The 27848-nt window shown below is 38.0% G+C and overlaps 1 long non-coding RNA gene across 2 annotated transcripts; it reads left to right on the forward strand.

Annotated features, from left to right (window-relative positions):
- Window positions 1–212: 212 nt before the first annotated feature.
- LOC132689703 (uncharacterized) lies at window positions 213–26760 on the forward strand. 2 transcript variants are annotated; one of them, XR_009615125.3, is made up of 4 exons: window positions 213–747; window positions 3047–3199; window positions 21774–21821; window positions 23157–26760. It is a non-coding gene; the product is annotated as an uncharacterized LOC132689703 (long non-coding RNA). The 2 variants fall into 2 exon arrangements; XR_009615126.3 differs by lacking the exon at window positions 21774–21821 and having other exon boundaries at window positions 215–747.
- The last annotated feature ends 1088 nt before the right edge of the window (window positions 26761–27848 follow it).

A 27848-nucleotide genomic window follows, 5' to 3' on the forward strand; every position in this document is an offset into this window, starting at 1 on the left:
GACCCAGCGACACTGAATGTTGATCACAATCTTTGTTAGTTCTAGAATTAACTTTATCTTACCTGTTACTCTGTATACTTTGTTGGATTCAAAGTACATGTTTCACTGGATGGAAAGTTCCTGTTTACTTATTCTTTCTGACCTAATTTAAAAAGGCTATTTAACCATTTTGGTAAGTTTCTTATAGCTGATATACCTCTGAGCTGAGGTGAGGAATGGGAGGAAGGGGTGTCATGGTGGCTTCTTAAATCCAGTTCATGTGGAAGGACTGAGAGGGGAAGTCTTCTCTAGCATTGAATCAAACAGAACCCTCTTAGCAGGAGCAAAATAGGTGATGTTGCAATGAAAGGATTCACCTTTCAACCTCATGTTTGATATGGTTTTGGGAAAAGAACAGCATTCTGTCCAAAAGTCAAGTCAAAAGCTTCTCCACACATTGATTTCCCAATCCAGGACTGGTAATATCAAATAAAACAAAGGCCCTTTCCCCAAATGAAGGCATTAGTAAATATGTCTTTGCTCTCCTGGGAATTCTGTTCTCTCACAACATCTTTCTGAATAATCACTTTCCATCGAGAGGTGAGTTTAATCTTTCCATTGAACTATATGGTGATGGAAGAGGCCAGTGGTTCCAAGGGCAGAAGAGAAGTCTGGTACTACCCTTGGGCATGGGAGAAACATTAGGATCAAGAGCACAGCTACTGGAGCCAGACTGCCTGATCTGAATTTCATTCTGCTACCAGCTATGTAAGTTACATAACCTTTCTGTGCTTTATATGTGAAAGAGGGATAAAATAGTTTTATTTCTAGGAATAAATAAGTTAATACAGGTGATGCACTTAAAACAGTGACTTAATCAGGCATTTAATAGGTCCTAGATATTAGAGGATATAAGAAAAGAAATATTCATTTTCTAAATTCAGAGTTTATTTTGGTAATTTTTTTTTCATTTTAATGATGACTAGTGGCTTCCAGAATCTTGTAATGATAGAACTGAAAGGAATGTTTATTTTACAGATCTGCAAAAAAGCCCAGAGTTGAGCTCTCTAAGGCCACATAGCTACCTAATGGCACATTCAAGTCTTAAAACCAGACTTCCTGATTCTAGACCATTCCCCACTGTACCATACTCCTTCCCTAGAGGAGGATGTCCAGGACCAAGAAAGTTCTATCAGAACAATAATTATAATCAGAACTACAGTACCTCCCCCAAGGACTCCCATGTCACTCCAAAGACAATCTTAAGCCGACTCATTCATTCATTTGTTCATTCATTTACTCACTCAGCACTGAGTTAGGCTACCCACAGAAGGTACAGAAAAGTAAAATATAGATGTTGTCCTTAAAGGACTTCAATTGAAATTGGGGCAATAAGGTAGGCAGAAATTAAAGTGATACAATAATGTAGTTATTTCTCTAAGGTGAAAAGTATTGGAAAGGTTAGGCATCTTTTGCTGTCTAACCAATCACATGTTCAATAAGAAGTTTCTGATAGGGTCAGTAAATTTATGAATGACTAAAATAAATGAAGCCAAGTAGATCTCCTATGAGTTGGACTGTGCTTAATGTTTGCTGTAGCTATAGGTGTCAGAGGCTTCAAATTTCTGTCGTGTCTGTTTTTGTCTCCCTGTTATCCGGGGATTCCCTACCTCTTCCTTAGACAGAGTCAGTGGTTTGTGGTGGTGAGGTGTTGGGAAAGGGAAGCGCTCTGTAATTGTATGGTAAATCTCAGTGCTTTAGTGTGCCTGGGTCCTTGGGATGTGACGTTCATAAGTGCTTCTTAGAATCCCCCCATCCTGTAAGTAAGAAAGGAAGGGTCCAGGGGGATGGAGTCAGTGGAGTGTACTTCTTCCAGGTAGCATAAATCTGGTTAAATCATTCCCCTGGAGAATAGGACTTTGTTATGGAAGAGATTCTGACTTTATTTCAAAAAAAAAAAAAAAAAAGAAAGAAAGAAAAGAAAAAAGAAAATTTCTTTGTTGCCTGTCAGAGCTATGAGGTTATCTTTCTTGGCTCTTCACCATGAGAACCTGGTGGGGTCTGAGAAGTAAAGCCCATGAAAGCAAGAGAGACCCCTAAGAGCGCTGACTCCAAGAGTCTATTTCTCTCATACTAGCCTACACTCAGCTCTAGTGATTTGTCAAAATTAGCATGAAAGTGTTCCTATCAAAGTATGGCTCCAGTGCTCCAGGTAAGCAGATCTCAGTAACTCTCTGGATTCCATTCTATGTCCAGTTTTCTGGGTGGCTCTTTGCCATGCAACCTCAGCTCCCTCACGAGTCCAAGAAAAAGTTATTAATTTTTAGTTTGTTCAGTTGTTTTTCTTTGTAAAAGATTGGGAGTGCTGACAACATCTACATGTATGGCTGAACCCTGAAGGTCCAACTTGATTAGTTTTTTGCATTTGCATATGCAAATGCCGGCACCATTTATTGGAGAAACAGTTCTTTCCCCATTAAATCTTTTGGCATTCTTGTCAAAAACCATTTGACCATACATTTGAGATTTTATTTCTGGACTTTCAATTCTGCTCCCAATCTTTATGTCTACTCTCATGCCGGGACGACACTTTATTGTTTGCAGTAACACTGTAGTAAGTTTTGAAATTGGGAAGTGTATCCTCCAAACCCACTATTCTTTTTAAAGATTGTTTTGGTTATTGCATTTCCATATGGATTTTAGGGTCATCTTGTAATTTTCTGAAAGAATCCAGCTGGAATTTTGAAATAGACTGCATTGAATCGAGATCATTGGGGAGTTTTGTTATCTTAATAGTACTGTCTTCCAGTTCTTAAATATCAGATGTCTTTCCATTTATTTTAATATCTTTCAATGATATTTTATAATTTTAGGTGTACAAATGTTATACTTTATACTGTATTAAATGTATTCCTAAATATTTTATTCTTTTAATACTACTATAAATGGGATTGTTTTCCAAATTTCATTTTTGGATTGTGCATTGCTCATGTATAGAAATAAAATAATTAATTTTTTATTTTAATCATTTGAGTATAGTTAATATACAACCTTATATTAATTTCAGGTGTATAACATAGTGATTCAACAGCTCTAAACATTATGCTCTGCTCACCACAAGTGTAGCTACCATCTGTCACCATACAATGCTATTACAATATCATTGACTGTATCTCCTGTGCTGTGCCTTTTATTCCCATGACTTATCAATTTCATAACTGTAAGTCTGTCCTAGTCCCCTTCACCCATTTTGCTCATCCCCTTTCCCTCTGGGCAACCAATTCTCTGTATTTAGAGGTCAAATTCTGCCTTTTTGTTTGTTTTTTCATTTGTTTTGTTTTTTAGATTCTACATATGAGTGAAATAATATGGTATTTGTCTTTCTCTGTCTGACTTATTTCACTTAGCATAATATCCTCTAGGTCAATCTATGTTGTCTCAAATGGCAAGATCTCATCCTTTTTTTATGACTGTGTAATAGTCCATTGTATATGTGTGTGGGTATGTATGTATATACGTGTTTATGTATGCCACATCTTCTTTATCTGTTTATCTGTTGATGGACACTTAGGTTGCTTCCATATCTTGGCTATTGTAAATAATGCTGCAATGAAATAGGGGTGCATATATCTTTTCAAATCAGTGTTTTCATTTCTTTGGGTAAGTACTCTGTAATAGAATTATTGGATCATATATTATTTTTATTTTTATTTTTATTTTTATTTTTATTTTTATTTTTATTTTTATTTTTATTTTTATTTTTTTGAGGAACCTCCACACTGTTTCCACAGTAGCTGTACCACTTTAGATTCCCACCAACAGTCCACAAGAGTTCCTTTTTTTCCACATCCTCACCAACACTTACTATTTCTTGTCTTTTTTATTTTAGCCATTCTAACAGGTATAAGGTGCTATCTCTAAGTTGATTTTTTTAAATGTTTATTTTTGAGAGAGAGAGAGCACAATAGGGGGAGGAGCACAGAGAGAGGGTGACTGATGATCTGAGGTGGGCTCCATGCTGACAACAGACAGACTGATGTGGGACTTGAGTTCACAAACTGCGAGATCAAGACATGAACCAAAGCCGGTGGCTTAACAAATTGAGCCACCCAGGCACCCCTCTAAATTGATTTTTGTATGTTGATCTTGTGTCCTGCAACCTTGATGACCTTGTTTATTAGCTCTTATGATTTTGGAGTGTTTATTTTAAGGTGGTCAGTTAAAGCTTCTCTACGGTCCAGTGAAATTGGGATTTAAAATACCCACAATATTTACCCATTAGAACCATTGTTATACTAAGAAAGCACAATCTTTTTTTTTTAACATTTTATTTTTTTTCAAGAGAGAGAGAGAGCAGGGGAGGGCATAGAGAGAGGGAGACACAGAATTTGAAGCAGGCTTCAGGCTCAGAGCTGTCAGCACAGAGCCCCATGTGGGGCTCAAACTCACAAACTGTGAGATCATGACCTGAGCTGAAGTCAGACGCTTTACCAACTGAGCCACCCAGGTGCCCCAGAAAGCACAATCTTAATAAGATGGTGATGGTAAGATAAACAGTAGCTAGAAAAGTCATGTGGTCCAGATGATTCGTTTTTATTATGGGCCTAACTAACATGAGCATGTTTATAGACTGAAGAGAAGGAACAAGTGGGAAGAAAGAGATTGATATTTGAGCAAAAAGAAAATGGCTGGGGTGCCTGGGTGGCTTGGTCAGTCAAGCATCTGACTTTTGATTTCAGCTCAGGTCATGATCTCATGGTTGTGGGGTTGAGCCCCGCATCAGGCTCTGTGCTGAGAGCATGGAGCCTGTTTGGGATTCTCTCTCTCTCTTTCTCTGTCCCTTTCCCACTTGCGTGATATCTCTCTCTCTCTTTCTCTCTCCCTCTCAAAATAAATAAAGAAACTTAAAAAAAAAGAAGATGGCCGATAAAGTGTCAAAGGAGTCAGAAGGGGGTGAGTTAAGTGTAGGCACTGACTTTAGATACCTTAAGGTTTACCTTATGTTCTTAGACGTTGAGAAAGGAGTCAAGGGTACAGATATGAATGAGAATGTGAGCTCGAATGTACATTAAAACTGCTGACTAAAAGCAAGAAGGTGATGGAGAGTAAGCTTGATGATTTCAATTTCTCCATGACATAGGAGCCTTGGTGATCTGCTGAGGGGAGGAGTTTTGGGGAGAATGGCAAAAGTTTGGAATAATTGTTGGGGAGGTTGAAGAGCAGTCTGACCAAGAGCAAACCAAAGGGTCAATAGGTGTTGCTAAGGGACATGTGCATATATAAAGAGACATAGAAGTAATAATGCTGCATCAATCTTGGGCTAGAGATTTACCGTACAGTTGCTGTAGCAGGGAAAGTATATTAACAAAAAAGTGTTAAAGATGCTGGTAAAGAATAATGGAGACAACTAGTCATGTTATCACAGACTAGGTTGGCAAGGGAGCTTTAGAAGGTCCCCATAGAGTATGAAAAAATTGTGTTAAAGAACTGGAGGTCCTTACAGTCAAAAAGTAGGTTTAGTGGAAATAAAGGTACAAGAAAAGTAAGTAGAAAGATAAGATGTTAAGACCCATAGTAGAATAATGGACTTCAGAATTTCTGATGTGGTACAGCTAGTAAGATTCCAGATGTGACTTGGCCAATTATAATAGAAGTGACAGCCACTGGAATTGTGGAGGTCCAAGTCCGTGTTTCTGGATGGCTCATTTACATGAACCTTGATATCACCCAGAATTATGATAGTAACTGGGGTAGAGAGAAAGATCCAGGTCCTGTCATTGTCAATTAATGAAGAGCGGTAACTGGGAAGTTGGTAGATGTCATTAACAAAGTGAGGCAGAGGTTGGTATACCTGAATGACCCAACCTCATAGATTCACATTTACCCAACATACCTGAGGGATACAACATTCCCATTAATAAGAGTGACACACTCTGGAATGGTTCTTAAGGTGAGGGAACATCATAAGAGAATGTTTGGGGGTGACATAGGGGGATAGTCCATATCTATGCTAGAAAAACTTAGTTTGATAACTCTGATTATACCCCATTAAAAAGTGTTAATTTCCACTGTCCCTCTCTTCCTAGCGAGAACTGCTCTTTTACGGATGGGTACAGAAATTCAGGGAGAGTTCCTGAGGAGCATGTAGCTTCTATCCCATCCATACTCCTGCTTGCTACTGAAGACTATATAAAGACATGAATCTAGATTGCTGACAGATCTTTTCAAGGAAAAATGCACATAATTTTCATAATTACACTCAACTTGATACAAAAGAGCCTAAATTCATATATTCGCTTTTTATAACTGAGATGTTACTTATAGTGAAGTGAACAGATCTTAACTGTTGGTGAATTTCTACAAATGCATATAGAATATTTTCATTACACCAGAAAGTTCTCTGGTGACCTTTCCCGCTCAATTCCTGCCCTTCTTGAGGCAACTGTAATCCTGATTTCTAGCATCAAAGGTTAGTTTTGCCTGTTTTAGGACTTTATATTAATGGAAACACAGCAGGTACTCTTTGGTGTCTTTTTTTTTTTTCTGCTGAGCCTAGCAAGGTTTAAAGTTAGAATTTGGGGATTAAAGGAAGTCATTTTAATGGAAAATTCTCATTAGTACTAAGGTGGCTAAATTCAGACCAGAACAAAGGCAGGTGTGTGAAAGATCTCTGGTGTGTTTCCACCTCCTGCATAGTTTGCCAAGAAAGCCTAAGACAAATGTTAGTTAAGCATTACAGGAACTATCCTGTGGCCAAAGCCCAGTAGGCTTTGTGGCCCCATCACCTGAACTCCCCATTCCTGAACTCTTTATTGTCTCTGAAATGTATCAGAGGAAACAGTTCCTTTCTGTACCTTCTGAGAGGGATAATAAACCTGCTATGTGCTTGGTAGGATGGTACTGTTCCTGCCTCAGGGCATAAAAAGAAAACCCTAGAATATATTCTCCAATGTAAAAATGAAATCCCAGCTTAAACATGGTATCCTGGAATAGATTTCTTAACATCTGTTTTAATAGAAACCAAAGTCTGAGCAAGTATCTTTCCCTTCCTTAAAACTGTGCTTATGTATGTGGTGATGCTATGGATGAAATGTTTGTGTCCCCTCCAAATTCATCTGTTGGAGCTCTAACCCCCAGTGGGGTGATATTTAGAGGTGAGGCCTTTTGGAGGTAAGTAGGTTGGATGAGATCATGAGAGTGGGGTCCTCATGATGAGATTAGTTCATTTATGAGAAGAGACCCAGAGAGAAGTCTTTCTCCCACTCTCTTCCTCTCCCTCTCTTCTTCATCTCTCTATATATCTCTCCCTCAATATTTCTCCCTCCTCCCTTCTGTCTCTCAGTATACTGCCCCTGCCCACCATCTTTCTCCCTCTCTCCTTCCCAAGAGAAGACTTAGAGTGAAGTTATCTTCTTGGCATCTTGATCTTGGACTTCCAGTCTCCAGAACTTTGAGAAATCCATTTCTATTGTTTAAGCCACCCAGTCTGTGGTATTGTGTTCTGGCAGCCCACGCTGATTAAGATAGGAGGTAAAATTTATTAAGCACTAACTACGTGTGGGACCCTCTGTCACATGTAATCTTTGAAACAAAACTAGGAGGTAGGTACTAGTATCTCCATTTTGCCAGGAAGGAAGATAAAGCTCAGCATCACATAGCTGGTAAGTGATGACAGATATCATCGAATCACCCTCTGCTCCAAGGAAGTTGTGCCCATTTATTTTCTCACTACAACCCTCATACACTTACTAATCTTCATAAATAACCCCAACCCTTTAAGAAATTCCTGATGGGTCTGTCTCACCATAAGGTCTTGATATCATTGCTTCCTTTTTTGAGCTAATGGTTGAGAATGGTGACAGCTTCTGCAACCAATGAAATATTGGCTTTGATGCTTCCGTATCAGCATATACTCATCTACAGGAGGATTCTTAAGGAAACAGAAGGGGGCTGGGTACTTGTACAGACAGGCAATGGTGCCTTGGCAAGGGAAGGCACCATGGGCAACATTTAGGGAGGCAGCTGGAGGGAGGGATATTCTGGTTTTGTCTTGTCTCAATTGCCACATTATTCTAAGGGGGTCTTGGATCAGAGATGAGATTAGGGGAGCTGAGACTGCTTTGGGATTGAGTGGTATGTCCCTAATACAACATACATTTTGACTGAAGTCTGCTTACTAGGTGAGGAACTTAGGAGCAGAGTCCCACAAAATAGGGGCCTCAAAACACAAAACAAATAAAAATACAACTGAAGGAATACACAAGGATGTATCATCTCTTCCCTATTGCTTTCTCAATATGGAAAGTAGTGGCATTGGCCTGAGTCAGTAGGATAATGTCATGATGGTGAAGGCCTTCTTGGATGGGTAGCCTTTACTAAGATAGGTACATATCAATGTTACACAGCTGGGAAGAGGCTGAACTAGTATTTGAACCTAGTTTCTTTCTCTCCCTTTCAGATTTATTGAGTTATAATTGACATAAAATTGTAACGTATTTAAAGTGTACACTGTGATGATTTGACATATGTATATACATTTTAAAAAGATTTCTCCCATCTAGTTAATTAGCACATCCATCACCTCACATATTTTTATGTGTAATATATATTGTAATGTTATGTACATATTTTATACATATATATACATATATATACACGTATGTATGGTGAGAATACTTAAGTTCTACCCTCTTAGCAAATTTTAATTATAAAACAAATATATAGTGTTACTAACTATAGTCACTGTGTTATACATTAGATCCTTACTCATTTTATAGCTGAAAGTTTGTACCCGTTTACCATCCTCTCCCTATTCCTTCCCCCCACCCCTGCTCACTCCCATTCCTGGCAACCGCTTTTCTACTTTATGTTTCTATGAGTTTGGTTTTCTTTTTAGCTTCCACATATAAGTGATGCCATGTGGTATTTGTCTTTCTGTGTCTAACTTAATTCACTTAGCATTATGCCATTCATGTTGCTGTAAATGGCAGAATTTCCTTCTTTCTCATGGCTGAATAATACTCCCTTGAATATATAGCCTATATCTTCTTTATCCATCTGTTGATGAACACTTAGGTTGTTTCCATATCTTTGCTATTGTGAATAATGCTGCCATGAACATGAGAATGCACCTATCTCTTATATTTCCTTTTTTCATTTCCTTTGGATATGTACCCTGAAGTAGGATTGCTGGATCATATAGTAATTCTATTTTTAATTTTTTGAGGACTCTCCATGCTGTTATCCACAGTAGCTGTGCCAATTTATATTCCTACAAATGGTGTTAAATGTTTCCCTTCTCCCCACATCCTTGCCAATGCTTGTTAGCTCTTTTCTTTTTGAGGAGAGCCATTCCAACAGGTGTGAGGTGATTTATTGTGGCTTTAATTTGTATTTACCCAATGATGAGTGATGTTGAGCACCTTTTCATGTATCTGTTGGCCATTTGTATGTCTTCTTTGGAAAAATATTCATTTCTGCCTATTTTAAAATCGAAGTGTTTGTTTTTTGCTATTGAGTTGTGTGATTTCTTTGTATATTTTGAATATTAACACTTTGTCATATATATGATTTACAAATTGCCTTTTTAGTTTTAGTTTAAAAAAATTTTTTTAATGTTTATTTATTTTTGCAAGAATGGCAGAGAGTGTGAGCAGGGGAAGGGCAGAGAGAGGGAGACACAGAATCTGAAGCAGGCTCCAGGCTCTGAGCTCTCAGCACAGAGCCCAATGCAGGGCTTGAACTCACATACTGTGAGATCATGACCTGAGCTGCGGTCAGACGCTTAATCGACTGAGCCACCCAGGTGCCCCTGCCTTTTTAGTTTTTGATTATTTCTTTTGCTGTGCAGAAGCTTTTTCATTTGGTGTAGTGCCAGTTGCTTGTTTTTGCCTTTGTTACCTTTGCTTTTGGTGTCAAATCCGAAAGATCGCTGCCAAGATTAACGTCAAGGAGCTTACCACTGATGTTTTCTTCTAGGAGTTTTATGGTTTCAGATCTTAAATTTAAGACCTTAATCCATTTTGAGTTGGTTTTTGTAGATGGTACAAGATAGGGATCCAGTATCATTCTTTTGCATGAGGTTGTCCAGTTTTTTCAATTACCATTTGTTGAAGAGACTATCCATTCCTTACTGTATATCTTGGCTCCTTTGTTGTAAATTAACATTTTTTAAAAAGTTTATTTATTTCTGAGAGAGACAGAGCATGAGTGGGGGAGGGGCAGAGAGCCAGGGAGACACAGAATCTGAAGCAGGCTCCAGGCTCTGAGCTGTCAGCACAGAGCCCGATGCGGGGCTCTAACTCACAAACTGTGAGATGAAGTATCATCTCTTCCCATGACCTGAGCTGAAGTTGGACACTTAACCTACTGAGTCACCCAGGTGCCCCTCCTTTGTTGTAAATTAAATGACCTTACTGTAGATAGGAGTTTATTTTTGGATTCTTTGTTCTGTTGATCTATGTGCCCATTTTCATGCCAATACTATCCTATTTTGATTACTATAGCTTCATAATATATTTTGAAACTAGGAAATATGAAGCTGAATCTGGTTTCTTTCATTATAATAACTATATTCTTTTTACTATGTAATTTTTCCGCTTTACCCTAAGGGGTTTCCTACTGCCCTGTTACATTGGCCCCAGTAGGTATATAGGTAATTTTCTTAATTTCCCACAGCACAGCTGGGAAATATTTTTTAAAACAGTTGATTTATTCAGATTTTCTATTCTGTCTTAGGTCAAATTTAATCACTTGTATTACAGGAAATATATTCATTTCTTCTAGGTTTTCCAGCGGATTAGTATAAAATTGTTATATTCTTGTAATTTCCTTTTATCTTTTACATATGTAAAACTCATTCCTAATTTTTTTTGTGACTTCTCTTTTTCCCTTGATTAATCTTGTGAAAGGTTTTTATTATATTCAATTAACAATGAAAAAGAAAAAATAGGGGGGGTTTGGGGAGTTGACAAATGCCACCTATTTGATAAATATTTTTTATGAACTCTCTGCCATGCACTGATCCTAGTTAAATGCTGCTGATAGGTGGGGTGACCATATGCCCCAATCTATGCCTATTTAAGGTATAAAAATTAATAGAACTCCCTTTTACTCTCAACAGTAATTTGGGCCAAATTAAAGTTGACATGTACAGTGGTGGCTTTAAGATAAATTTTGGTGGAGTTTTGAAGATGGAACCCTGGTTGGAAGGACTTACAAAAATGGAGGCGAACATCTGGAGACCATAAGAGATGATTATTTTGAAGAGTTTTGCTATAGGAAAGGGAAGAAATGAGGTAGGAGGCAGAGGAAATGGAGTTGTTTGCTATATTACCTGTTTCTGCCTTTATTATTTTTATTTCTTCTTTATACTTTCTATGGGCTTATTTGAGTTGTTTATTTCCTAGCCTCTTAGATTAATGTGTAATGCATGGGAAGCCATATATATCTTTCCATGAACAAAACATATAGGTTCTGATATGGGGTGCTTTCGTTTTCATTAATTTCTAAATTATATGAAATTTCAACGTTGACATTTTCTTTAAGCAATGAATTATTTAGAAGTGACTTAAAATATCTAGATGCCTGGATTCAATTTAAAAAAAATTCTAGTTTCAAGGCACCTGGGTGGCTCAGTCAGTTCAGCATCTGACTCTCGATTTCAGCTCAGGTCATGATTTCGTGGCTTGTGAGTATGACCCTCATTTCAGGTTCTGTGCTGACAGTGCATGGAGCCTGCTTGGTATTCTGTCTCCCTCTTTCTCTGCCCCTCCCCTGCTTGCTCTCTATATCTCTTTCAAAATAAATAAAAATAAACTTAAAAATTTTTTTTTCTAGTTTTAATACACTATTTTCAATTAAGTGGTCTATATATCTCTATGTATCTTCTTTGTTTAAAAGTTTTTAACGTTTATTTATTTTTGAGAGAGAGAGGGAATGAGTGTGAGCAGGGGAGGGGCAGAGAGAGAGACCAAAACACAGAATCTGAAGCAGGTTCCAGGCTCCAGCTGTCAGCACAGAGCCCAACGTGGGGCTTGAACTCAAGAACTGTGAGATCATGACCTGAGCAGAAGTTGGATGCTTAACCGACTGAGCCACTCAGGCGCCCCTCTATATGTCTTTTTAAAAAAAAAAATTATTGTAATTTCCTTTCTGACCTTCTATAGGACCAATTTTTATAAATTTTAACTGAGTAAAATGAACAAATTGTGTATTCTCTATTGAGTATGAGTTCTATGCCTATCTATTAGCATCAATTTGTTAACTATATTATTTAAGTCCTCTGTATTGTTACTCATGGTACATCGTAGTGGGAGACTTTAACAGACCTCTCAGATGTGGATTTGCTAATTTCCTTTTGTGATTTTACCAATTTTTCATGTACTCCAAAACGATGTTAGGAGCATTTAAGTTCATGATTATTAGATCTTCATGGTGAATTATTTAAAATGTGAAATATCCTCTTTTAAACTTGTAATCTTTTTGACTTTCGATTCTGTTGAGTGTGATGCTGATGCTGCTCTTAGCAACTTTCTGTTGGTGGTTGCCAGGAATATGTTTTCAAGCCTAGAGTAATCACAGTTTTGGCGTTTCCTGGCAAGCTGCATGTGGCTGGATTCTTAAAATCCAGCCGATTTTACCTTTTATAAAACAGACTAATCCAGTTCATATGTATCATTATTTTGGATGTATTTAGACTTATTCCTGCCATGTCATTTTGTGTTGCAGTTTAACATCCTTTCTCTCATTTCCGCTTCAGCCTTTCCACGGATGGCTGGGATTTCCTTTGTTCCTCTTTTCATTTACTGGTTTGAAAACCATACACATTTTATTTTTATGCTTCTAAGAGGTTACACTTAAATTTTTATCATTAGTGTTTAAATTTATATTTTTCTAACAGCGTGAGGCTGCTCACTACCTACTAGCTTTTTTTTAAATTATTTTTTTTAACTTTTCACTTGTTTTATTTTTTATTTTTTAAAATTTACTTCCAAATTAGTTAGCATAGAGTGCAACAATGATTCCAGGAGTAGATTCCTTAGTGCCCCTTACCCATTTAGCCCATCACCCCTCCCACAACCCCTCTAGCAACCCTCAGTTTGTTCTCCACATTTATGAGTCTCTTCTGTTTTGTCCCCCTCCTTGTTTTTATATTATTTTTGTTTCCCTTCCCTTATGTTCATCTGTTTGTCTCTTAAAGTCCTCATATGAGTGAAGTCATATGATTTTTGTTTTTCTTTGACTGACTAATTTCACTTAGCATAATACCCTCCAGTTTCATCCACGTAGTTGCAAATGGCAAGATTTCATTCTTTTTGGTTGCCGAGTAATACTCCATCGTATATATATATATACCACATCTTCTTTGTCCATTCATCCATCAATGGACATTTGGGCTCTTTCCATACTTTGGCTATTGTAGATAGTGCTGCTGTAAACATGGGGGTGCATGTGTTCCTTCGAAACAGCACACCTGTATCCCTGGGTAAATGCCTAGTAGGACAATTGCTGGGTTGTAGGATAGTTCTATTTTTAGTTTTCTAAGGAACCTCCGTAATGTTTTCCAGAGTGGCTGCACCAGCTTGCATTCCCATACCTACTAATAACTTTTGACAAATCTTCTGATACTTTTATTTTCCTGAATTCTTCATTAGCATCCCTGCCTCCATCTTCTATATCCCACGTTGACATAATCTGAATTTTGACACCAGAATTTTGTTTTTAAAAAATAATTTTAGGCGAACCTGGGTCGCTCAGCCAGTTAAGCATCTATCCGACTCTTGATTTCGGCTTAGGTCATAATCACAGGGTCGTGGGATTGAGCCCTATGTTGGGATCCACGCTAAACATGGAGCCTGCTTGGGATTCTCTCTCCTTCTCTCTCTCTGACCTTCCCCCGGCAAATAAATTAATTAAAAAATTAAAAAAAATTTATAATTATGTCTCATAGAAAAAGTAGTTGTATTATTTTCCTGCAACTACTGCAGCTCGTTGTTAAATCTTGGATTCATTTTCCTGTAGAGTCTCTAATAGTTCTCTTAGCTTTCAGACAGGATCTATTGAGTTATTAAAACTCTGACTTCCTGGGTATTTGAAAAAAATCTTATATTGTTCTCACATTTGATTAATATTATGTATGAATATAGAAATTTAGATTTGAACTTCTTTTCTTTCAGTGAAGATATTATCGAATGTCTTTTCTTCATCCAATACTGTTGATGAAACACCTAATGTCAAATCTGATGAGAATGACTGTGAATAGTCGCTTTATCACCCTCTCTGGAAGCTTCAGCAACTTCTCTTCACCCTCGTAGCTATCCTCATAGCTTAGAATGTTGGCTAATATTCTGAATTGTCACTACCTTTATAATTGGCTTTTGTGTGTGTGTGCGTTTATTTTAATCCTGCTCTATATTTGAAGGACCATTTCAATCTGAAGATTTATGCTTCTTCAACTGTAAGAAGAAATTCCATTATTTTTTTTAGATTTTATCTCTCTTTTATCCTCATTATTCTCTATTAGATAGATGCTATGACATACAGAACTTTCCTCCATATATCTTCAAGTTTTCAACTTTTCTTCACCTTGTGCTTCATTCCAGATATCTCATTTCCTTCTCAGCTGGGTCCAGTCTTCTAATCCTATCTCCTGAATTTTTTATTTCAGTAATTACATTTTTTTTATTTCTAAGGTTTATGTTTGGTTTGTTTTACACCAGACTGTTCCTGATTGTCACTTCTTCTTATCACTCTATTAATTTTTCATAATCGTAATTCTTCTGTTGGCTTGTTATCTATTTTTCATGGTGGCTTCATGTCAGATGTTGGTGATTTTGGCTATGGGCTCATCTTTGTGGTTTGGATACCCTGTTGGAGTCTTTATACTTCTAGTCCCATGGCCAGCCATCAGGGAGGTATTGGGGTAGCTACTGAGGTTTGTGCTCCATAATGTTTTCTGTGAGAATAGGAGAAAGGCTGCGTGTGTGCTGGGTAGGATATCTTAGAAGCCAATATTCTGGGCTTAGTCATTCCATCTGGGCATTTTCAGGCTCTACTCTCCTTGAGCATGGCCCCTGCCCAAGAATAGGCCTGAATGGATGCGGAGGAGGACAGCAGGCTGTACCAGGCACAACCAGTGTGGGTACCCAACTCCTTTCCCTGTCATTTGCATTGAATGCCTCCTCTCGGAGCCTGGCTTCCACCACCTGGAGGCATGAGATAGGCTTGGTGATGCCCCTATCTTCTGTGGCATACTTTCCAAAAAGCTTCAGAACAAATTCCAGGCTGCTGTTATCTTCTTCAAACTAATCTGGTGTATTTTTAGACCCTCAGGAATTTTTCATAATTTTGATTAGCTAAAAATTTCTCTTTGAATTTACAGAGTAAGGTATGTATTCTCATACTCAAAAAAGAAATGTAAGGCTTAGAGTAGAAATATAGAGAGCATTGGGGAAGGAGAGAACATCGCTGTCTGCAATTAGTTTCCTATCTGGAAGGCAAAGCTTCCACTTTTACTTTGGGTTGTTTGCCTTTTTCTCATCTATACTAGAGACAGTAAGCAATTGTCACTTATATTGTAAATATTTGTTACAAATGCCTTTTAATTTTGCTTATGGTCACTTCTGAGATACAGAAATTTTATGTTTTTATGAGGACAAACCTGTCCATTTTTTACTCTAAGATTTCTGGATGTTGTGTAATGCTCAGGAGGCCTTCCTAATACATAATTGAAACCTATTTTTATTATAGTGCCTTTTAATATTTCATGGTTCAATCTTTTGTGATTAGATATTTCATGTTTAGGTATGGATTCATCAGGGTTTTAATTTTGTGTTTCGTGTGAGATTTGATGTGTGTCCCATTCACTCTTTTCTAAGATGAAAGCTTTTATTGCTAATTTCCTTCCTTGCTCCGTTACCTTGTTTTAGGTGGGTGGGTGTGCAGGGGCAGTTAACATTTTTTAGTGCATAGGTCATCAAACCATAATGAACCAAACTGGTATTTGATGGATGGACTGTGCAACACTCAGAGTTCTTGAACTTTGAGATGAATGTAGTACCTGCCTGGAATTTGGGGAGGAGACGAGTGTGAAGAAATGTAGGTACATGAAGCCAGAGAAGCTGACTGTGGCAGAGAGCACCAACCACTGAAATGATTTTCCGGTTTTCCCCTTGGACACATAGCTAGAGTTCATCTCCCTGCCCCCCTCTCTACATAACCAGGTGACTACTGTTCTCTCCAGTAACAGTGTGAACAGTCTTCATGCCAAGCCCATAAAAACCTCTCACTTGTACTCCTTTTTGAAGCCTGGATATATAGGTGATGAGGTTCTAGGAGATGGGGCCACAAGATGAAAGGATTTTAAATACGGACAAGGCCGTGTGGAGGAGAGTTGCCTCCTGGCCAGAAACATTCTCCTTGGACTAATACTGAAGTGAGAAATAAGCTTCTTTGGTGTCTGCCCAAATAAGACAGGGGATTTAAGTTTCTGGAAGATATGCTGTATTGAGTTAGGGAAGTTTCCTTCCATTTTTGACTTACTGTTGGTTTTTTTTTTTTTTTTTAATTTTTTTTTTTTTTACATTTTTATTTTATTTTTGAGAAACAGTGAGACAAAGCATGAGTGAGGGAGGGGCAGAGAGAGAAGGAGACAGAATCTGAAGCAGGCTCCAGGCTCTGAGCAAGCAGTCAGCACAGAGCCTGATGCGGGGCTTGAACCCACAACCTGTAAGATCATGACCTGAGCCGAAGTCGGATGCTCAACCGACTGAGCCACCCAGGCGCCCCGACTTACTGTTGTTTTAATCAGTAGAGGGTACTGATTTATTTTATTTCTTATTTTTATTTTTTTTAACATTTATTCATTTTTTTTTGAGAGATAGAGACACTGTGAGTGGGGGAGGGGCAGAGAGGGGGAAACACAGAATCCGAAGCAGGCTCCAGGCTCCGAGCTGTCACCACAGAGCCTGATGTGGGGCTTGAACTCACAGATGGCGAGATCATGACCTGAGCTGAAGTTGGATGCTTAACTGACTGAGCCACCCAGGTGCCCCTTATTTTATTTTATTTTTTTAAGGTTTATTTATTTTTGAGAGAGAGAGAGAGAGAGAGAGAGAGAGAGATTGGAGGGGTAGAGAGAGAGGGAGATAGAGAATCTGAAGCAGGCTCCAGGCTCCAGGCTGTCAGCACAGAGCCAGATGCTGGGCTCGAACTCATGGACCACAAGATCATGACCTGAGCCAAAGTTGTATGCCTACCCGACTAAGCCACCCAGGCACCCCTGTTGTTTTATTTAAAAAAATCTGACAACTACTTAACTCTAGAGAAAAAACTGATGGTTACTCCAGAGTATCATAGAAATATTATTATGCTTAAATCCCCCAGTGTAATAAATTATAATTATTTTGTTGAGTTTTGATTTAACAATGTCACCATTTTCTAATTTATTTATATTTGCTTTTATTTTTATGAATTCCTTCCTTCTACTTGGTTTTATTTTGTTTTCTTTTTCTAATATCTTGAGTGCTGTTAATTTTTTGTTTGTTTAATTAGAAAGGTATTCAGGGGTAAGAAGTTACCTATATTCCATGAGTACTGATTCATAATATTCTTTTATTATTTGCTAACTGGTGTGTTAATTCTTAAAGTTCTCCATTAAATGATTTCTGTAATAAACACTGAAATTGTGTGCCTTATGCCAGTCACTGACCAGCAGGATTTTGGAGTGTTCTGGGCCATACTTTACTTTTTGTAACTTATATCAGGGTAATGAATGAGGAGCCAAAGCAATCCCACATTCCTCTATAATATGTTTGGTATTTTTGAGGTAGGGTTTTACCCATGCAAGTCTCTTTATAGGTAATCTATTTCTTTTTCAGTATTAATTGGAAAAATGTACATATTGAACAATAGCTGTATTAAAACTTTTGAATTCTAAAATAATAAAAAATATGAAAGCCTTAAGCTATGAAAATTGTATATTTCTGTCCTTAAATATTTTAATGCCTATAGGTGAAAATTAAGTATCTTATTAATATGACATGGTGATTTAGGTTTCTTTATTATGTTTATCTTTAGAATAAGTTGCTGGATGGAAACTTAGTATGACCATAAAGTAACCTTTACATGATTTGCTATGGGGATTTAAAGATGCATTTTCTTCTGTCCCCTCTGATCACCTCCTTATTAAAATCAAAGTAACATCTTTTTATGCATAGTGAATTTGTTCCTTAGGGGACTATCAAGTATCATCTTTGGTCTATATTACTGCACTTTAGAATATGGACTCCAGTGCTAACATTTATCAGCTCTGTGACATTTGGCGACTTTCTTATTCTCTCTGTGCTTCCGTTTCCTCAGATGTAAAGTGGGGATAACCAGGGTCTCTGCCTCATAGGATTTTCCCAAGGGTTAAGAGTTCAAAATTTAAAGTTCTTAGAATAGTCCTGGGGATGATGTTAGTTCTATGTACATTAGCTATTTTTATTATAATCTAGAAGCAATCACAGCTAGCTTCTCTAAAAACTTTTTTTTTTTTTTTGCTAATATTCTCATTATTAAACTGCCCTTTAAGTTGTTTTTTTTTTGTTTTTTGTTTTTTTTTTTTTTTGACGTTTATTTATTTTTGAGACAGGGAGAGACAGAGCATGAACTGGGGAGGGTCAGAGAGAGGGAGACACAGAATCTGAAACAGGCTCCAGGCTCTGAGCTGTCAGCACAGAGCCCCACGCGGGGCTTGAACTCACGGACCGTGAGATCACGACCTGAGCCGAAGTCGGCCGCTTAACCAACTGAGCCACCCAGGCGCCCCAAACTGCCCTTTAAGTTTAAGGGAAATTATATAAACTGTCACAATCTTATCACAAACCCAGGATTTAGGTATTGTTATGCTATATGAGAAGCTAAGAGTGTGAAATAATTTTGAGGTTCACATGGTAAAACGTGACAGAATTGGGATTTGAACTTATGTCTGTCACTGAAGTCCACACGCTTCGCATTATAACACTCAGCCTGATGTGACCACTCTCTATAAAATCCAGCACCATAAACTTTTCCTGTCATTACCAAACCAGAGCCTCATCTTTTTTGGTACGCCAAAAAGTTTGTACTTATAGCACCAAGGTAGTATGTCTGTAGTTCTTTTAAGACAGTAGATAGCCCAGCACTGTTGACCTGGAGTAGTGCTCACACTAGCTCTGCCTGATGAAGGACATTCACTCTTTAGAACCACAGAGAGGAGAATGCAGACATTAATGGTTTACTGCTGCTTATCTTAGTTAACCCCAGATAATTTGTCAATCAATACCTAGCCTTTTGATTTTCTCTATGTCATAACTCTCCCAGCCCCTGGTTTCAAATGGGTGTTGAAGATTGCCTGTCTCTAACTCTCTGGGCAGTCTCTTGGCATGAAGGCACTACACAATATCACACGGGTTCCTGGAGTTCATGTAGGAACAGGAGGATAATGGGTGCTTTCTGAGGGAGAGATAGGAGAGGTAGTTGCTGGGAAAATGCATCCTAGGCCTGAAAATAATTAAGGCTTTGATTGTGGCCATTCAAAAACCTATGCCCAGACTATGTCGGTACCTCCATGATGAAGCCAGCATTCCCTGGCCCTTCTGATCCCACATGCTCACTAGTGTTTCCTTCCACCTCTCAGAGCAGCCTCCCATTACACCATTACACAGTGCTGCCCATTGGACTGGATTGTGTTATGCATTGTCCAGTCTCTCCAACAAAATAGTATCCCCCATATCCTCTGCCAAGTGGGGACCATGTAGTGACCATTATCTTCTTTTTTTTCATTATGCTAAAATATACATACCGTAAAACTTAACCTTTTAACCATTTTTCAGTATACGGTTCAGTGGCATTAAGTACATTTACACTACTACGCAACTAATCACCACCATCCATCCCAAGAACTTGTTCGTTATCCCAGAATGAAACTCTGTACGCTTTAAACGACAACTCCCCAGGATCCCCCTCCCCCATCCCTGCAGTCAGCATTCTACTTTCGGTTTCCATTAGTTTGACTACACATATGCAAGTGGCGCCAGTCGTGCGATCTTTGTCCTTTTGTGTCTGCCTTCTTTCACTTTGCATAATGTCTTTGGGGTTCACCCATGTTGTAGCATGTGCCAGGACTTCCTTTTTAAGGGTAAATAATATTCCATTATGTGTATACACTGTAATTTGCTTGTCCATTCATCCATGGTGGACATTTGGGTTTTTTTCCCACTTTTGACGATGGGGAATAACACTGCTATAAATGTTTGTGTGCAAGTAAGTGTCCGTTGAACCCTTGCACTCAGTTCTTTGGGGGTATATGACCAGTAGCAGAATTGTTCAATCATATGGTAATTCTGTGTTTAATTTTTTTGAGGAGGCTCTATGCTATTTTCCACGATGTGGCACCATTTTACATCCTTACCAGCAAAACACAGGCTTCTTTCTGATATCTCTACATCCTCCCAACATTATTTTACCATTATTCTGATTTAATCCTCATGACAGGCGAATGACAATTACTCTATCTGGAATCTTTATTGTACTTCACAATTTGTTTTTGCATATATGAGCCTTTGAACCTTTATAATAATCTTTGGTGTAAGTATTATATCTATATAATTATATATAAGTCATATATAATTATATAAATATATATAATTTCTATATAATTATATAGAAATTGATGTTTGGAGGTGTTTCAAGATCACCCAAGGTCACAAAACTAATATGTGGAAAAGTAAAAAATATGAACTTTCTATTCCTGATTCTTTTTATTATTTGGAGAATTAAACAGACAATACTCTGTTCACTGAAATCAAAGCAAAAGGAAAACTCACACATTGAGAAAATATTCCCAAAAAGGATACCTACTATTCTCCCATATGTCCTAAGGTATTAAAGAAAATAAATGGCTTAAATAAGTGGCAGAAAGGATTTAGGTTAGATATTAACTGGGTGGCTTATGTTGGTGAGACATTGAAAAAGATTACCAAAAGATACTTTGAGATAATTAAAGTCCTGAAAAATGCTATGCGCATTGGATTCCATCCCAGTATGTGCCTGAGGGTGCAGGAAGTGATTCAGTGAATCCTTGTTAATTATTTGAAAGCAGGGGGATAAACTGGCTGTCTTCACATAGTTTCTTTGAGTGAATTCTCTGATTCTACAGCAAAGATTCTACTGAATGCATTTGTACTACTCAGGAGTGGTGTTCTTTGGTGTTTGGGGATAGATCTTTATTTTCTTGACCCCTTCATCCTTGCTCTCTGGAGAATGCAGGCTCTCTCACTCAATTCCATTTCAGAACCTTCATTTATTCAGTCCTCTGGAGAGAAGTCTGATATGACCTGACTCACCTGGAGTCTTGAGCTACTACTGGGGCAGTTAACTTTCTACACCACTGTTGGTTTGGTTTCACTCTGTTCCCCAGGGAGATTTGAAGAAGATGAAATTTTTGCCCTGAGATTAAAGGGGACAGTTTCAGTGGGTTTATGGCTTGTCAGTGTTGTAGGATAAAGAAGAGACAAGGTAGCTGGTTGAAGACAGTAAATAGCCTAGCTTTTTCAACGGGCCAGCACTGTTGACATGGACTAGTAAACACACTGCTTCTTGCCTGATGCAGGACATTTAGTCTTTAGAACCACAGAGCAGAGAATGCAGAGCAGGTGAGAGTTGCTGGTGATGACCCCATGCAGCCAAGTCTGTCACTGTGCAGATGAAAAAGCAGAAAGATGAAAAGATGAAAAAGGAGAGGTGTCAATTATTTTTCTTTTACATTTCAGAGTTGGAAATTGAAGAATGCAGTGGAAAGCAACAAGAAAAAGGCAAGGGTGTGTACCCATCAATCCCAGATGCAGGGAGACATTCCTTCTGAGTAGCTGTGCCTTCAGATGCCCCATAGGGTCTGCAGAGTTTACAGAACAATTTAAGAACACTTGAGACCAAATATAATCTCAATAAACACATGCAATTAAGGCCAACAGAACCTGGCTTAGTACTTAACTAGTACTTAGCTTATCCTCCTTGTCACCTTCAAGGCCCAGATAACTTCACATAATGTTAGGAAACAACCTCCTTGATCTGCCTCTTTTCCTCTGAGAGCAGTTGGCAGCTTCTGTAGGGTTCCCTGATCAGTGCAAGATCAACACAAATCCATGAACCTCAATCACTGTTTTCACCCACTCTAAATTGCTTTCTCTCTAATTTAATTGCTTGAATTTCAGTGTCTGTGATAAGAACTCAGGGGTAATATCACACACCTCTGGAATCTCTCCACTGATTATGGGCTGTGCCCTGCAAGTGAGGATAGCAGGATTTGGCCAGTTATGAATACAGGGTTCTCTTGGCACTGCCAGGATCTTTATAGAGAATGTCATGCTGTGCACACTCCCCTGAAGCTGGCTCGATTTCACAATTTTTCACACCTATTGTGATGTAACCCTATCTCGAACAAGGTCCCTGTCCAAGTATGCTTTGATGTTTTATGTAATAAGTTGCAGAATTCAGGATTTAAACATCAAAAGTAGAAATCCACAATTTTCTTTTTTATTCTGTAAGATTTAGCATGTTCATTTTTCTTTAATCACAACAGAGCATGGTGAGCAAAATGTATTATGGTGGATTATGAAAATATTTTTCTTTTTCCCTATATTGTACACCTGAAACTAATATTATACTGTATGTTAACTAACGGGAATTTAAATAAAAACTTAAAAAAATTTATACAATGAAAATTTATTATATTTATGAATCAGATCCATGTTTTAAAGAATCTTTCCAGGTGTAGTGGGGGTTGTGGGACCTCTGAGGGGTTTTGTGACATTGGATCTTAGTCATTCCATCACTTCGATGATGAAGTGAAACACTATGACTTCCAGGTTGTTGGCTACATTGAGGTTTTATGGCTGTATGAAAGGCCTAAATTCGTCATCATTTAACATGGATCTGTAGAGCCCGGGGGATGATTCTGATACTAGCTTTATTGTTTCAAAACCTGGGATTTGGAGCTGGAATGTGCCAAGAAATCTCTACTTGAGTTAAAGGGAAAGCAGGTGGTCCTTCAGGAGGGGAGGGGGTGTGTGTGTTATGAACTCCCTTGTGGTTTCTGCTTCTTGGGTATTTTCCTCAGTGTGACTAACTAAAATGCTCTTTGTTCTTTGTTCCAGAGTCAGAGACATCCCTGCCACGCGGCACAGAGATTTATAACTCTGAGCAAAGGTTTCAACAAATACTATTTCTTTACTCCAAAGTCCATCTATGTGTGCTTCCTGAAATAAAGAACAGAGCATTTCTGTCTTCTGGTCTCTAATCCCAGGAGCCTTAGCAGCAGAGGCTGGGGGAGTTCCAAAAGGTCTTCTTATAACTCTGGAGATAATGACTGGCTCAAACAAGCTGGCGCCGTGTGGGGACACCCATAGACTTTATTTATCTCTCTCTGTCTCTTTTTTTTTTCAGGCTGACATAGTGTCTGCACTGACATACCCAGTCCAGAAAAAAGAAACTGTGTCTGTTATAACTTTTACTTAAGTGGTATAAGTGGAAAGATGATAATGCAAAGATTTGTTGAAAACACACTTCTTATCCAGACAATCCATTGTAATGTTTCAATTAAAAAGTTCTACTCACAGAGATTTAAAAAAAAAAAAAAGAAGAAGGACAAGATCTGGGATTAAGTTTAACGACCTGGAACAGGCAAAGAACATAATAAAATTTCTGATTCGGTATCTGGGATGTGGGTATATGATCTGAGATATAAATGAGACTCGTAGATGGCTATTATTACCCTGCCCCCACCACATCCCCTCCCATGAAGATAGGCAACAGGGAAGGTGCTTAAATTCTTTCAGGGCCTATGGTTGTCACTGAGCAATTTACTTCTTTGGTATCTCACATACAGATGGCTGGTATAACACACAAAGCTCACCTGGGTGCCAGACTGGGGAAGTGTAGTTCAAGTATCTCCAATCCATGTGACAATGTTATCTGAAAAACATGTGACTTGAAGCCAGTGTAATGACACTAAACCCACTCTAGTGCACATTTTTGTATAAGGCATCCATTTTGGAGCCCAGACCCAATGCTAGTAGAACTCAGTATTACATTACAGTCTGATTTACCACAAGGTCTGGCGGCAGAGTCCAGGTATGGTAATCTTGGAATTACCTAATCTGGGAAGGAGCCAACTGGCCTATGGAATACCTGAAAATGAAACACTGTCTACCAGAGATGGGGAAGTATATCCACCTTCGAAACTGTTAAGACACTCTTGAAAACTGAAAACCACACAAATGCCAACAATGTCTTGGTTCCTGTGAAGTTCACTGTCTAGTAATAAAAGGAGATAAAAAATACCATCTTAAATAATTTAAGTGGTATACTATGGGTATATCCAGGGCACTGTCAGAACACAGAAGAGGGACAACACTTATCCAGCCAGACAATGAGGACCAGGGAAGTTTGCCACTATATCTAGTTATAAGAAGTTCGGAGTACAGTTAATGCATCTTGTCTTAAAGGTGACACTTGTCCTCCAAATAACTCAGACTCTTCCCAGAACCATTCCAAAGGACTTAGCTCTTCCCATAAATGCTCTATGTATTTATTCATCTCCATCCTCAGTGAATGGAAGAAAGGTCAGAAATGTGTCACTGCTTTGTAACCTAAGGTCTTCTGCCTTGTCTACTGAATGAGTTACTGAATTAATATTCCTCCCTACACAAATTTTTCTTTAAAAAGTCTGTCCTTTCCTGCCTTGCAGTCTGAGCCCCTACTTCTCTGTACATAATTCTTCACAGATTTCTATCTAACCACTTAGACAAACTGTTTAACTTCATTTGACATTATTTTTTCTGGAAGAGTAAAGCAAAATTGCCTTAGATAGATTTTTTTTGGTTTTACATCATGAAAAATTTTACCCCACTTGCTATTTGCTGTTTTCCTTTTCCCATCTTCTGCATTCTTCCAGGAGGCCTCCTCAATAGTCCATGCTTAAGCTAAAGAAGACTGACAGTTATTTTCAGTACCAAGTCTCACCTAATAACGAAAAACCTAGGCACATTTTCATTTCCTGTAAAGTTAGCTGAGTCAGGTGAGCTGAAAATCAGAGAACGGGCTCTATCTGGGGCTTCCGGGAAAACTCAAGGCCCTAAAAGTGAATGTTCTCTTCTAATTGCCTGACAGAGCTATTTAACATCCATGACTTAGCGTTTTACATCCTGGACAGGGTCTGACCAGCCTGACTTAACGACAAAGTTAGTTTTGAAAACCTCTTATTCATTTGTCTTTTCTCATTGGCAATGTCCATGAGTCCATTATTCCTACGGACTAGAGAGGAACTCAGGAATTACAAGGATGGGCCCTTTTGGTTAGTGGCTGGCTAGGATTTTGTAGTGTATCTTCTGAATGCATTCACTGTCCTACAGTGGGTCTCAGGGTGTGGAATGATTTGTTATTGAGTAAGGGCCATGCTTAAAGTTTTCCAGCCCGTGTTTGGATGCAATGCAGGGTCACTTCAATTACCTTGGAAATGAGAGTGCTGGTAACCAGTGTAGAGACTATTTTGGAATAAGATAATAACATCTAAAGCCACTTCCAGTTTGATAATAAATATCATGTACTGATTGATACGATGGTGCAGATTTTCTTGTTAGATCTGCTTATGGAGTGAATTACACCAACAGAGGTTTTAACAACATTGTTGAAATACAATTCCCATACCATGCAATTCACCCAATTAAAGTGTATAATTCAATAGATTTAGTATAATCACAGAATTGTATAGTCATCACCACAATCTAATTTTAAAAAATTTTCATCACACCAAAAAGAAACCCCATAATCATTAGCTATAACCAACCAATGTCCTCATTTCACGCCAGCCCTAGATAACTGCTAAACTACTTTCTGTATCTATAGATTCGTCTGTTACAGACATTTCATATAAGTGGAATCATATAGTATGTGGTCTTCTGTGACTGGCTTATTTAATTTAGCATAATGTTTTTAAGGTTCATCCTGTTGTAGAATATATCAGGGCTTCATTCCTTGTTATTGCCAGATAATATTCCATTGATGCATATACATTTGTTTATTCATTCATCGTTTGTTAGACATTTGGATTGTTTCCACTTTTTGGCCATTATGAATAATGCAGCTAGGCAGTGTTGTTTACAAAAGCCAATACATGAAAACAATCTGACTGCTCATGGACAGATGAATGGGTAATGAAGATGTGGTAAATCTACAATGTAATCTTATTCAGCCATAAAAAAGGAAATCCTGTCATTTGCAACAACATGGATGAACCAAGGACATTATGCTAAGTAAAATAAGTCGGACAGAGAAAAATAAATACTGTATGATCTCAGATACATGTGGAATCTGAAAAAGCAAAAAACAAACTCATAGGAAAAGGAAAGATTTGTTGGTTACCAGAGGTGGAAGGGGGATCGAAAGAAGGTCAAAAGGTACAAACTTCCAGTTATAAGATAAGTAAGTACTAGGGATGTAATGTACAACATGATGACTATCATTAACACTAATGTATAGTATATATGGAAGTGGTTAAGAGAATAAATGCTAAGAGTTCCCATCACAAGGAAAACATTTTTTCTTTCTCATGTTCTTTTTTTTTTGTGATTATATGAGACAATGAATGTTAACTAAGCTTATAATGGTAACCATTTAACCACATATGTAAGTCAAATCATTGTACTCTATACCTTAAACTTATACAGTTCTGTATCTCATTTATATCTCAATAAAACTGGAAAAAAAACAAAGCAGCTATAACACTCATGTTCAAGTGTTTGCATGGACATACACGTCTTCATCTCTTTTGGGTATACATCTAGGAGTGGAATTGCTGGGTCATATGGTAACTCTATGTTTAACCTGCTAAGAACTGAGAACACCAGACAGCAATGGGAATTTTTCCTAAGAAAATGTTAAGGACTGATAATAAAAGGAGATCAAGTTTGGGACTGAAGGGGGCTATCTCACCAGACTGCTTTAAGTCTCATAATACATATATGAAAGGTAGTAACAGAAAATATTACATAGACAATACTTAGAAAGCAAAGCTGCAAGTAAACTTTCCATTAGTCATAAAATCCCAAGAATTATTCTGGTTCAGACAGGAAGGTAAGTAGATTTTTCTATTCTTGTAAATTATTTCTACATGGTATGTTTCAGAAGCACTTAGGGTGACATTGTATATAGATTTCACTGCCCAGAGTAGATCTGAATCTTGTAAAGTTGTGCTGTCCAATGTGGTTATATGTGGCTTTTATAATTATATTAGTTAAAATAAAATAACACTTAAAATTCAGGTCCTTAGTTGTACCAGCCACATTTCAAGTGCTCAATAACCACATGTGGCTTGTGGCTACCATCTTGGATGGTTCTCTCATTGTAGAAAGTTCTATTAGACAGGGCTATTCTAAAGCAGTGGTTCTTAAATGGATGGTGATTTCAGCCCCCAGAGAAATATGGCAATTTCTGGAGACACATGGTTATTTTACAACTTATGGAAGGGAGGGTGTGACTGGTATCTACTGAGTAGAGGCCAGGGATAATGCTAAGTATCCTATAATGCTAAGGGCAGCATCCACAACAATTAACCTTCCACAAATATCAGTAGTGTCTAGGTTGAGAAACCCTATTCTGCACTGTACATTCAAACTTGGCTAGCCCTTTTATAAAAGTAATCAAAAGAATTACCTGTTTAACTTTTAAGAAATCCATGTGCATGAGCTGTACCCCTAAGATTCTGATTAAGGACGTATGAAGAGAATCCAGGGATCTGTGTTGTTCAAAGCTTTCCAAGCGATTCTTCTGATTGGCCAGATCCAAGAACC

Source organism: Panthera onca, chromosome A3 (genome assembly GCF_046562875.1).
Source record: "Panthera onca isolate mPanOnc1 chromosome A3, mPanOnc1 haplotype 2, whole genome shotgun sequence".
NCBI lineage: Eukaryota > Metazoa > Chordata > Mammalia > Carnivora > Felidae > Panthera > Panthera onca.